Source organism: Plutella xylostella, chromosome 8 (assembly GCF_932276165.1).
Source record: "Plutella xylostella chromosome 8, ilPluXylo3.1, whole genome shotgun sequence".
Classification (NCBI taxonomy): domain Eukaryota; kingdom Metazoa; phylum Arthropoda; class Insecta; order Lepidoptera; family Plutellidae; genus Plutella; species Plutella xylostella.
In genome coordinates this window covers 1,772,264-1,786,669 of record NC_063988.1, presented here as the reverse complement: position 1 = coordinate 1,786,669, position 14,406 = coordinate 1,772,264, and the positions used below count along the sequence as shown (strand labels likewise).

Sequence of the window (14,406 nt, the reverse complement as noted above, 5' to 3'; positions counted from 1 at the left end):
ATCCACATTGTACGTCAATTTATTCACGTACGTTTATTTTCAACCACTCTGAATGAAAATAATGTTTATGTGTTTGAGTATCTGTGGTTCTGTGTGTGGTAAATTAATTTATCTGCCATTCGATCGATTTATGATTAATCCCACCAAGAAACACCACAAGTCTGTCTTTCAGCAGCCTTTTTCTCAGAAACGGGTTGGTTAAATAGTTGGTCCAAAAAATATGAAAGAAATCACGGATGTAGTACAAAATTATAACGAAATTAAAAGAAAAAATATCTCAGGTTAGTAGACTTGTACGGAACCCTCATTGCGCGAGTCCAACTCGCACTTTGCCAGTTTTGACATGACATGCACCTAAGGGCCCCTTGCACCAAAAAATTAAATCTAGATTTAGTGTCAAATGTCAATTTAAGAAACGTCGGTCCTTATAAAATTTGACACTAAATCGAGATTTAACACTAAATCTAGAATTAATATTTTGGTGCAAGTGGCCCTAAGTGTCAAATCTAGATTTATGTTATCATTTAACACTAAATCTAGATTTAATATTTTGGTACAAATGGCCCTTAGCGTTTGGTAAAAGTGACCCTAAATACATAATTTATGTAGGTATTCAATTTAATTAGTTTTGTATGTGTTATAGCAGGTATAACAATTAAGCTAGGGAATTTACTCATCAAATCGCTTTAGCTTTATTGGCTTTTACTTATGAATCTTATGATACTCACCGTAATATTTTAGGTAAGTAATAATGGAAGTGGTTTATGAATGCTGGTAAATCTTAATAGCTCTATTATAATCTGAATACATTTAAAATAGTACAATAAGGTTAGCTTTGCAAAGGGTAAACTACGGTTTTCTTTAACTAGAGCGGAAAGCTATTATTATTATAAATGATCTATTGCATATAAAAAAAATATTGTACAAAGGCGAACTTAATGCTACTAGGCATTCTCTACCAGTTAACCTTTGGTGATGTCGAGAAAGTGATTGGTAGTGCGATAGGCTGATAGGAGAGAAGTTTATAAATATAAAAAACAAGACACGGAGATATACTTACTTATGGACTTACTATGGACAACTATAAAAAATTATAGCTAATATACTTCTTATGATGCTGACAATACTGATACACTCACGACTACGAGCAATAAAAAAGTTCTTGTGACATACATATGGAACGTAAATGGCAGGTGGAACTTTTTCATTGCACGTGAGTGTGTTATAATATCAAACACTTGTATAAATAAATAAGCTTTATTAACAAGATACAATGACGATCATTATTCAGGAACACAGGGTAAACTTTGTCATGTTCCTGAAAATTAATTAATGTTTTCACTGGGCCTGCGGCGGCCGTCCCACCGATATGATACGGGGTCACTCTAGCTTGACAAACCCAAGAAGTGCTCGGATATGATTAAATTAAGGGATATACAGAATGTTGCAAAAAGGGTATACTAAGCCGAAACCTACATGTGCAGCATGGTATATCTAATCCCGAAAATGAAATCGGTATTACAACATTTATTTTCGGCTTAATATACCCTTTTTGCAACACCATGTATAGAGTCTTAGATGGCGCCAGAGTGGCAAAGTCGGCCCGAGTACCGAAGTAAAAGGTATCGGTAAACGCTACTTTTGTTTTATTACAAAAAATTACAAGGTGTCATAGGCCTGTGTTTAAGTAACATAAATTATTACATCTCTAACGAGAAGTAAGTTTAATTTTACTATGCACCTTCTTTAATAAAACCATAGGTGAAAACTGGCAAAACTCCAGCCTACATGGCTGGTGTTTTTCCAATTATTCTATTCTATTTTTGAGTTTGTCTACCATATTTATGTATATGTCGCAGGCATCTGGTTTAATCTCCTTTTTGATTGAACCACTAGCCCGTTCATTGGATGGCGCTATTCAGTTGTATGACTAAAGGACAACTCGTCAAGTCGTTGATTGTAACGTTCGACGTCTTGACTGAACGTCATACAGCGAAGTCGTTGAATGGGATATAGTATAGCAACTTTGTAATGTCTGGTTAGGGTGAACATCACCAGACAAGAGTCAACAAAAAGACTATGTTACAAAGCTCTTATCTAACAAATTAACTAAACAATAACAATAAACGTACCTTCATATTGTTGTTCATAATTATCCAGTTTCGCCACATTTTTTTCTTTGAAACTATCCGCCCGCGGCGTAATAATAGATAAATCCATGTTGTCACACTATTTTAACACAAATAACGCACTTTAAAGCTAATTTATTTGCAAAAAACTAACAATATAGGTGCTTTTTGTGTCAGCTGTTAGCTGTTAGACGCCATATTTGTTTTATTCACCACCTGACTGATTTTAAGTCAGCTAACTAGTTGGACGTTTTGTGACGCTTGTACAATCAACGTTCGGCCTAGTCATACAACTGAACAGCGCCATCCAATGAACGGGCTAGTGGTTCAATCAAACAGGAGATTAAACCAGTTGCCTGCGACATATATAAATAAACACTCTCTTATTTACATGAATAGTGTTGCCACACTGAGGGGTAGATAAGATGGGGTTTATTGTGGCTCGCACTTTTCGCCGCTATTTCCGTTAGTCCCAATTAGGTACATATAGTCCCGCCCGGTCCTTCACTGAAACCTGACCTCTGACCTCATTGAAGGAGGCTCTTAGCTGAAGTCCTGGCATAGTATTCATATACAGGATGTTGTGAAAGTAGTAAGTATAACAAGCTGAGAGACGCTGAGCCCGTTTGTATTGTATATTATATCCTAACTAATATTATAAATGCGAAAGTAACTGTGTCTGTCTGTGTGGATTTGAATGAAATTTGGTATACATACGGTCTAGACCCTGGGAAAAAACATAGGGTACTTTTTATCCCGGAATTCCCACGGGAAAACTTTTTAAGGCGAAGCGAAGCGCGCGGGGACAGCTAGTTGTATATAAATTTGTATTGTAAAGCACTTTTATCGACGGCTTTTGGAAATAATATAGTAGGTATTATTTAGGAGAGGGCGCCACCATCGCCAAGAACAGTACTATTTTTATTCGTCTCTGTTTACATTCGATATTAAAAATAGCTATAACAGTGAAAACTTAAATCTATTTCCATAATAATAGTAAGCATGTGCCAAATAATAAGTACAAGTGGTATTAAAAATATTTGGTAAATAACAAATAAAATAAGAAAGTGAAATTCGTAAAAATAAAGCGCTAAAGGAGTGTTAAAACAATACTTAAAATGCTTTGCGGACATAAAAGTCTATAAATAACAATATTACAATGAACAAAGTGATATAAAATGATCTAAAAAGTGATATAAAGTGATAAAAAAACAGTTATTCTGATTACGTTATTTAATCAAGTCCAAAGTCCAATAACTGCCAAATCAACAAAAACAAAAATTTGATGAAATAGATCATAAGTTTCACATCAAATAACATCGACTCAATAGCGCAGTCGGCTAAGAGCTTGTCTTTTTGCCTTATAAGCATTCTCAAGCGAGAGACACGAGTTCGATCCCCGCTCCGACCGACAATTTTTGTAAGAAATATGGAGTCTCCAAGCAACATAACACTACGAAGAAAAGCTAGGAGACACTCCGAAACTGATAATACAAAAAATTACTCGTCCTCAACACTAGATGGCAGCACAAATAGCTTACCGAATATATCAACAGAAAGTTGTGATAAATTGGAAGACTTACGACACGAATTAGACGACATAAAAATCCAATTATCTATAGCGCACGAAGAAGTAAAAAACTTATCACTCGAAAATGCTTCTCTGAAGGCCTCATTGGAAGAAATGAAAAAGAAATGCGTACTTTACAAAAAAGTTACATGCGACGTAACACCAAAGAAAACTAAGCAGACTTCATCTACTCCAAAGAAAACCAATGGCTCAAAAGTTTCCAAGCCAAAAAATGTTACACTTATGAATACATCATATACTACTACAGCAACACAGACCGATACAGTACTGCCAAATGCCACAAAATACCAATATGAACCAATTACAACTAAAGACGGAGCTATGAAACCTAAAAACAATGCGAAGAAACACAATATCTGTATAATAAGCAGCAACAAAAATAACAACATCACTGAGATCGTTGAAAATACATTCCAAGGAAATTATAGATACTGTCACCATATCCACACAAATGGTAATATTGCTACACTTATCTCAAGTATAAAAACTACATTAAAAAACTACACAAAGAACGATTTTTGTGTCATTATGATTGGCGAGGAAGACTTCAAATGCACAAGTAACTACTTTGACGTGATAAGTCAGATAAGGACTACACTTCAAACCATAGATTTCACGAATATAGTCATCTGCCTACCAACATACAACTGCTCCCACAGCAAAAACATGTTCAACTGGAGAGTTGAAACGTTTAATAACCTTTTATGGTTAGACGTCACCACTCACAAGTATGCGCACATTCTTGACTCCAATCTGCAACTGACATATGATTATGTAACTTATAATATGAAATATGGAACTGTCAACAACAATGGAATGAAAAATATATTTTACAAATTAAAGGAACTATTAAATAAAATCAGTAATCTAGACACTTCTTACATTAATAACAAAATCGTGAATGACGATAATATAGGACATGTTTCGGAGACCAAGAGTAAAAATAATAGCAATAATTTTTTTCTTTTATAAATACCTATATATTATGCATCAAAATATTGCAGGGCTTATTAATAAATCCGATAGGCTTATTTTGCATGTAAAAGAACTACAAGAAAGGCAAGTTCAAGTTGATGTAATTTGCGTTACTGAACATTTCATGCCGTCGGGTCATGAAGACATACTCAGCATTCCAAACTATCAATTAGCTTCATATTTTTCGAGAAAAACCAAATGTAGGGGAGGTGCTTGTATTTTAGTACGAAATGGACTACGATACAAGGAACTAACAGGAGTAAAAAAATACTCCGTTCCAAATTATGTAGAATGTTGTGCAGTAGAATTGTTAGATCATAAGACCATTATTATATGTTTGTATAGAGTCCCCCTTAAAAAGGAGAATTATGATATATTTTATGAATGCTGTGAAAATATACTTAAGAAAGTTTATAACAAAAAAGATGTAAAGATTATTTTATGTGGAGATTTTAATATAAATATTTTAAACAATACTAGACAAACACAGGAGTTCCAAAATTTACTGTTAAGCTATAATTTGAAACTTGAATTTAATGAGCCCACTAGGCTGATAAGTAAAACCTGCCTAGATAATTTTGCACATAATATCCGACGTGACTGTAAAGGCGATGTCTTAGACTTAGGACTATCGGATCATACAGCACAGCTTTTACAATTACCAGTCAAAAAAACTTACGCTTTTAATTATTTACTAATGAGAAGACGGCACTACAGCAATGAAAATTTAACAAAATTTAAATCATATCTGTCTAATTATTCGTTTACAGAAATTTGTCATATGGAAGATCCAAATAAAGCGTATTGTCAATTTATGGAATTCTTCAATATGTTATATGAACAGTGTTTCCCTGAAAAAATTATTAGAAAACCGATAAACAGGAAAGAAAAATGGATTTCGCGTGGGATCAAAATATGTAGTAAGAAGCAAAGAAAACTACTTTGGGCATATCGACTTTCTCCGACCGACCAAAACAAAGCAAAATTCGATAGGTATAAAAATATGCTGAAACGTATAATAAAGTTGACTAAAAAAGCTCAAAATAATCACTTAATCCGCACCTCATGCAATAAATCAAAAACGACTTGGCAAATCATAAATAAAAATAAAAATATGCTACTTAAGCCACCGATAAATACTATTAAAACTAATAATACAATTATAACTGACCCTATTGACATCGCAAAATGTTTTAATGACTATTTCATAGATAAAATCAGCTCTACAGATGAATCTATATCCCCTATGACCAATAGCACAGGAGATTCTTTCTTAAATTCAATGTTTCTTGAGCTATCTACATCAAATGACATTATTAAGATAATCAAATCATTAAAAAACACAAACAGCGTCGGACACGATGGCCTCTCAACGAAGGTTATTAAGTTTGTCTCAGAAGCAATAGCTCAACCACTAAGCCACATACTTAATGTGTGTATAGAGAAGGGCACATTCCCTGACCTATTAAAAATAGCAATAATAAAGCCTATGTTTAAAAAAGAAGATCCGGAAAATATGAAATACTATAGACCTTTAGCGATGCTATCAGTAATATCAAAAATATTTGAAAAATATATCCACCAAAAACTATATATCTATCTGACAAAACGTAAAATACTGTGCCCAGAGCAAAAAGGTTTTCAAAAAAACAAAACAATTGACATGGCGATATTTGATCATTTAAACTACATTATAATGAATATCGACAAGAGAATACCAATATGCTCAATATTCATGGACATGTCAAGCGCATTTGATTGCGTTGATCATAGAATATTATTAAATAAACTCCAATCATATGGTATCAGGGGCAATGTACTTCGATTGTTTGAAAAATATCTCTGTAACAGAATGCAGATAACAGAAATATCAAACATAGATTTAAAAACCGGATATGTTAATACTTACTCGTCCAATCCTAAAAAAGTTAAATATGGAGTACCCCAAGGCAGTGTACTGGGACCACTTCTATTTTTAATATATATCAATGATCTTCCGAGACATATAACACAACCTCTCATACTATTTGCAGATGACAGCACAGCCATAATTAAATGTAATAATTTTGATGAATATGAAAATGACATTAACAAAACATTAATAGACGTTATAAAATGGCTAAAAGACAATAATCTACAAATAAATGTTGACAAAACTAAAATTATTCACTTTTGCCAAAGATCAAAACCGCCCCAAACAAGAATAGCCTATGAGGATAATGTCATTGAAGAAGTATCATCAACCAAATTCTTGGGCTTGGTGATAGACAGTAAAATAACGTGGAAACCACATACTGAAGAACTTCTAAAAAAACTTAGTCGATCAGCCTATGCACTCCATCAACTCAGAAAGGAAGTTAATTTGGATGCAGTGGTAACTTCATACCATGGTTTTGTATCATCTGCACTTAAATACGGAATAATATTTTGGGGAAATTGTAGCAATAACGTACAAATCTTCAAAGCACAAAAGAGATGTATTAGGGCTATGTGTAATCTAAAGAACACTGATAGTTGTGCACCCTACTTTAAAAAACTGAAGTTGATGCCATTACCATGCATATACATTTATGAAATAGGTGTCTTTGTGCATAGTCATCTTTATTTATTTTCAAAAAAATCCAATGCACGAATGCGCAATGTACCTTTTCGTTCACCGTACATTAATCAACTCTCATTACCAAGTTGCAAAACAGCACTAATGAGAAAAAATATCATAAATATGGCTCCTCTTATATATAATAAAATTCCACAAGCCCTAAAAGAATTTCAATCTCATTTATACAAGGCTAAACTAAAGAAGTTCCTTATAGATAAATGTTATTATAATATTCACGAATTTCTCTCAGACCAAACAATTTAAAGGTTTGATTGATTTATCAATAAATAATAATAATATTTTTTTTTTTTTTTTGACATATTGTATTAATATAGCTTATTAATTAATTATGACATTATATGATTTAATTATTATTATTTTTTTATATTGACTGCTATTGATTATATCTCGTGACATTTATTGTAAATTATAGCTACACTGCTTTAGATTGTTATTAATTTTCTTTTCTTTTTTTATGCATGGTGTGTGAACTCTCGCATTTTTGTACGCCCCTTGGGTAAAGCATAGCTTGAACCTTCACTATAAATAAGATCCTGTATTTAAAATGTACTCACCTGTGCTTTTGACAAATAAATTTATTTTGATTTTGATTTGATTTTGGTATGTAATAAGGCATTCGTAGTAAAAGTCAGGTCAAAGTTTATATTAAGTTTTTTTTGGTACTTATTTATTAAAGTCATCTTGAGTCTCAGCTTTTTGGCTTACTATTACAATTTTTTTATACCCTGAACTTATTTTATGTCCTGCATTGTAAACATTCTAAGTTAAATATTCATTCTTGGATTCTGGGTATTGATTTTAGGTCTGTACCTCTAACATGCATATGTAAACATGGTGTGACGTCACGAACGTCGACGAGTGTTGCTTACTGTTGTGTACTTCTGTTTTTAAAAATAAAACGACAAAGTTCTAAGTCACAAAAAGTTTATTAAAAGTTCTATCGGGTTACATATATGTGCATTAAATGTTATCCCAATTATCAGTGCAGTATTAACGTCAATATTAGTGTTACTAAAAGTGCCTAAAGGATATATTGTGGACATTAATTGTGGGTACCTCTTAGTTCCTAAAAGTGTGTTTACCTCATAATCGCAAAATTTAAAATTGAAAAAATCACTAACAGCGCCATCTAGGGATCCCGATATCACAACGGACGCTAGTGACATCTATTGCAATCATAGTTTACTTGCTATCTCGGTGGTAAACTAATTACTCTCACGATAATGACCAAGTGCGGTGGCTGTAAGAAATATATAGGTCGGGCGGATATCGCTAAGTGTGCGAAATGCACTAAATGCGGTACCGTGTACCACCCATTCTGCCTCAAGGGAGGCGAGGAAGGCACCCCCAACTGGGTGTGCCCGGGATGTGTATCCGGGAACCCGCCGCCCGCACCCATCGTCGATGCTCCCGTTGCTGAAGGGATGGATTCCCTGGAGCTGCCCGAACCGGTTGTGTCCGATGGCCGCCACAACTCCACTGCAAATGACACCACGGAAGAATTTAAAGTGGAGCTCGGGCTGGAGATCCGCCTGTTCCGCGAGGAGCTGAGCGCCGTGCGGGAGGAGATCCGCCTGTTCCGGGCGGAGGTCAAGGACCTCAAAAGCTCATTCGCCGCAACAGACGAACGGATCAGCACCCTGGACTCTAGGGTGGATGTACTGGAGAAGCGGGTGATGGAAGGTTCGGGCTCCCGACTGGAGGCTGTCATCGCTGAGCTACGATTAGAGCTCAACGAAAAGGACCAGGAGCTGCTGGGCAATGACGTGGAGGTCAGCAACCTCCCGGAGGAGAACGGGGAGAATGCCACCCATATGATCATGGCGGTGGCGACCAAGCTGGGCGTCACGCTCCGGGAGAGCGACATAGTCAGCGCGGAGCGTGTGGGAGCAAGGCGCCGGGCGCCGGGCGAGGGGGGGGACGCGGGCGCGGGGGCGGCGGGCCGGCCGCGGCCGCTGGTGGTGCGCTTCACGCGGCGCGCCGTCAAGGACGAGCTCACGGCCGCGGCCCGCGTGCGCCGCGGGGCCACCTCGGCCGACCTCAGCCAGTCCTCAGCGCCGCGCCCCTTCTACGTCAACGAGAGGCTGACCAAGTATAACCGCCAACTGTATTACCAAACGCGGGATGTCGGGCGACGTCTGTCCTGGAGGTTTCTCTGGACCAAGAAGGGACGCATATACGCCCGCCAGGGTCAGGACACACCTCGACACTGGATACGGTCAGCTGATGACATTAGTCGTGTATTTGGAGTCGCGTCATAAACCGCTCGTTGACCATATTAGCTGTCCTTTATTGATACTTTTTGCCTGTTTGTGTCTTTGTTATGTGTTATTTGTACTACGTGCCTATTTTGTTTTGTACTGTATGTGAATATTGTATCTTATTGTTGTACCACTTGTACCCCAGTCACTGCTCTGATTGAGTTGCTGCCCAGACGTCAAACTGTGCCCCAGTTCTCTAATATAGTACTATGTTATCCTGGCATTATAATTTTTAAAACTTCGCTATACACAAGACTTATTATCATTCCCACGCTCGAACGCAAAGTTACACCTTATTATTATTACAATAGTTCCCACGCACACATCATACATATCACAAACATATCCTATATATACATTATATTATATTATCTTATACGTTATCTTATACTCTTATACAAACTATCTACATTTCTATATTATGTACAGAATGACCGGTAAAAACAAGTCATTATTAGTTGGGCTCTTTAATGCGGGATCATTGGGCACAGGGCATGATGAACTCATAGCCACGGTACTGCGCTATGATGTTGACATTATGGCTATCAACGAAACTTGGCTCAGGGAAGGGGAAATAGACCGCGCGCCCGTCATACCCGGCTACAAACTACGCCACACACCGAGACCCCCAGGTAAGCGCATGCGAGGTGGAGGCGTAGGTATGTATGTGAAAACGGGTCTTAAGGTAAGATTTCGCACACATCCCGCCGCGGCCGGCGTCGAACAAATCTGGTTAAGTTGTACTGTAAACACAATTAAACTGATTATCGGAACTGCCTACAGACCGCCGTGGCAAGACTGTAGTACATTCTTTGATGCGTTAACGGACAGTATAACAGCTTTCACTAATTATGACCACATGATTGTGCTGGGTGACTTTAACATTAATCTTTTACCTAATAGTACTGACTACAAGAGGCGTCATTTTGATGATTTTGCTCATACTGTTGATTTAAAACAGTACGTAACCGATCCTACGCATTTCACCACCAGCAGCGAAACCTTAATAGATGTCGTGTGCTCTGACTCGGATATTAAATGTTTAAATGTCGACTACATACCTACCCTAGGAAAGCATGCCTTTATCACGGTAGAATTGAATATAAAAAAACCTAAACCTTTGCCCCGATGGATTACTTACCGGCCATTAAAAAATATTATCTTAGAACAATTTAACTCTGACCTAAATTTAATTAATTGGGAACATATTAAAAGTTTGGATAATGTCAATGATATGGTAATTACGTTTACGGATTACATTATAAAATTATTTAATCTACATGCTCCCGAGCGCACTGTCCGTGTGAAGGCCGCCGACTACCCGTGGATCACTGATAACGTGAAGTACATGATGAGTTTGCGAGACGCAGCCCATAAACGGTTCCGTATCACTAACTCCGCTTCAGATAACAATTACTATAAGGACCTGAAACATTTAGTAAATGCAGCTTTACACAATGAAAAGCGAGCATATTTTCAGTCCAACATAAACAACAATATAAAAAACTCGGCAAAATTATGGCAGAATCTTAAGAATACTGTTCTCCGTAAACACAAAAATGACTGCCTACCTGATAGCTTTAGTGATCCAGACATAATTAATAAACACTTCCTTGACATTCCAGGTAACAATAACATCAATTTATCAGATATAATTATTATGAATCTCACAGACATGGCACATACAATTTTAATATTTCACCTATTGACGAGCTAATGGTTGGCAAAATTATTAATAAATTTAAATCTAATGCACTCGGTTGCGATGGCATATCTTTGGATATGATCATGCTGACGTTGCCACGAACCCTAAATATTATCACTTTCATAATTAATTACTCTATTAAAACTTCAACATTTCCGGATCCGTGGAAAATTGCACTGGTTAGTCCTATACCCAAAATACCTACTCCGAGTCATTACAAAGACCTACGTCCGATAAGTTTGCTATCATGCATGTCAAAGATTCTAGAAAAAGCTGTGTATAACCAAATGTCCCACTACCTGGAGGTTAATGGTTTTCTGCCTGATGTACAGTCCGGTTTTCGTCGAGGCCGCAGCACCTCTTCTGCCCTAATTGACGTGGTAGATAATATACTGGCTTCCGCGGACAAGGGTATGTCCACCATTCTCACTTTGTTGGATTTTTCCCGCGCTTTTGACACTATCAATGTTCCGCTGCTGATCGCAAAGTTGACATACTACGGTTTTGATGCTAATACGGTCAAATGGTTTTACAGCTACCTAGATAAACGCTCAGAAATAGTTAAGCTTAGGAAATGTGATGGCAATACAGTTGCGTCTGCTGAGTATCCAGTATCCAGAGGAGTCCCACAAGGATCTACTTTAGGACCACTGCTATTTATCCTTTACGCTAGCGATATCACCAACGAAATTGTAAATTGCAAATACCATATCTATGCTGATGACCTACAATTATATCTATCGGGATCCCCATCTGACGTTAACAATACTTGTGATCTTATAAACCAGGACTTAGACCGTATTGCAACTTGGTCTAACAAAAATTTTTTGAAACTTAATCCTGATAAGTCAAAATATATTGTAATTGGCTCAAGGAAACAAGTTCAAATTACTAATATCAATAACCCTAATATAAAACTAGCAGGAGTAGATATTGAACAGGTAACCGAAGCTCGTAACCTAGGTCTAACATTCGACAATTATTTACGGTTTGAAAAACATGTAACTGAAATGGTCAAAAACTGCTTCTTCAGACTCAAGACACTTTATAAAATTAGAAGTTACATTAATGTTAATCTGCGAATACAGTTATGTGAGTCGCTTGTTCTTTCTAAATTAAATTACGCTGACACTGTATATGGCCCATGCCTGTTAAGAAAAACTGAAAAACTACTACAAAGGGTACAAAATGCCTGTATTAGATTTTGTGTGGATATCCCCCCCCGCTCCCATGTTACCCCTTATCTCAACTCTTGCGGGCTACTGAAGGTAGCCGCCAGACAGCGGCTGCACCTAGCTGCGCTTCTGTTTGGTGTAATTAAGTACAAATCACCCCAGTACCTATTCAACAAACTTGCATGGTCTCGCGACTATCACACAATTAATACTAGAGCGTCCACTTATCTTATGGTCACACCGAAGCACAAAACCGCTTTGTTTCGCCACTCGTTCCGTTATGCAGCCAGCTTCATATGGAACACGCTGAGACCACCCCTTCGTGACCTGAAATCAATTACCACTTTTAAATATCGGTACAGAATGATCCTACTTGAAGAACAACGAAAAGGGCCATAGGAAGTTTTACCTACTTCTTAGGTATTCACGCATAGCAAAGGCTCGATGTTCCAGACTGCTTGGCTGCAGGCTGCACGCAGTAGATCATCACGTCAACATCATAACTTTTGCTGTTTTTTCTTTTCCGGTTGGTCTACTGCCTAAGTTTCCCCTGAAATAACATTAAATATTTATTCTATTTTTTTTTTTATATTAATAAATAATATTGTTATATAATGTAATAAATTTGTACTACTTATTATAATTATTATGGTTCATACTGTTTACACCTATTTTTTATTGTATACACCTACTACATTCCATCTATTATCATTACATCTATATTCTACCCATCGGCGTCAATACATCTACCTACTTCCAATTTCTGTGTATTGACTTCGCAACAGTAATAAATAACAATACATATTTTCTTACCTCTCTTTTTTAGTCAACGCTGCCTTCATTACAAAATGAAACGAACACTATACATATACATGTATCACTAGTATCCACTGGTGTTAAATGTTGGTTGTTGCTAGCTGTTCGTAGGGTGCTCGGTATCCGGGCGTGGATGCGCGGGCGCCGCCTCGTCCCGTTATCTACGCACGGCTGGCGGGATGACGCGGGCGCACTGAACGGGTCGCGCCCGGATACTGAAAAAAATATTTTACGCCGCTGCAGGCTGTGGGTGCCGTTTCATAATGGCCTATACCCACCTACATAATATAGGTATATAATGTATTCGCGATATCCGGACCGGCTACCTACTTACTATACTGACGTACTTTTATTTAAACTCTTATCATATTATGTCGACGACCGAATGGCGTAGTGGTTAGTGACCCTGACTACTGAGCCGAAGGTCCCGGGTTCGATTCCCGGCTGGGGCAGATATTTGTTTAAAGACAGATATTTGTACTCGGGTCTTGGGTGTTGATATTTATATTTAGTATCTATCCGGTAACCCTACGAACCGGGTGTCAAAAAAACCAGCTGATTTAATTTATTTTAATATTACTAAATTTAATGTCTAATTACTAATGTATTTGTGTAGATATATCAGCTGTCCGACACCCATAACACAGGTTCTGCCTAGCTTGGGGTCGGATGGCTGTGTGTGAGATGTCCCCACATATTTATTTATTTATTTATTTATGTTATGCATTTATATTGTACCTATTGTATTATTTATCGTTTATTAATAAACTTAGTATTATGCGTCTTATTATTTACAAATATATATATTTTACCTAATGTACCTACTTACTTATATCTACTTATACACCTACCTAGCTTACTCAAATATACACACATTCCACACATACACACATACACACATACACACAACACAACACAACCCATCCTAGTTAATATACCTCGCGTTCGTGACTGAGGTCACAACACTAAGGGCCAGCTGAAAACCAGCGCTGTGGCCTCTCTGGCCATAGCACACGCTGAGCTGGTGCCTTTTTGACGCTCTGGACAGCAACCTTGTTTGTTTATATTGTATTATTTTGTGTTTTTTCTTATATATTTTTGTTGTTGTATTCTTTTGTTCTTTTTGTTTCTGTT

The 14,406-nt window shown here is 37.0% G+C and overlaps 1 long non-coding RNA gene across 1 annotated transcript; it reads right to left on the bottom strand.

The window, feature by feature from the left end:
• Positions 1-12,648: 12,648 nt before the first annotated feature.
• Positions 12,649-13,639, bottom strand: LOC125488885. Its single transcript, XR_007266552.1, has 3 exons — positions 13,270-13,639; positions 12,870-13,006; positions 12,649-12,783 (listed from the first exon to the last, which is right to left on the bottom strand). It is a non-coding gene; the product is annotated as an uncharacterized LOC125488885 (long non-coding RNA).
• Between the last annotated feature and the right edge of the window lie 767 nt (positions 13,640-14,406).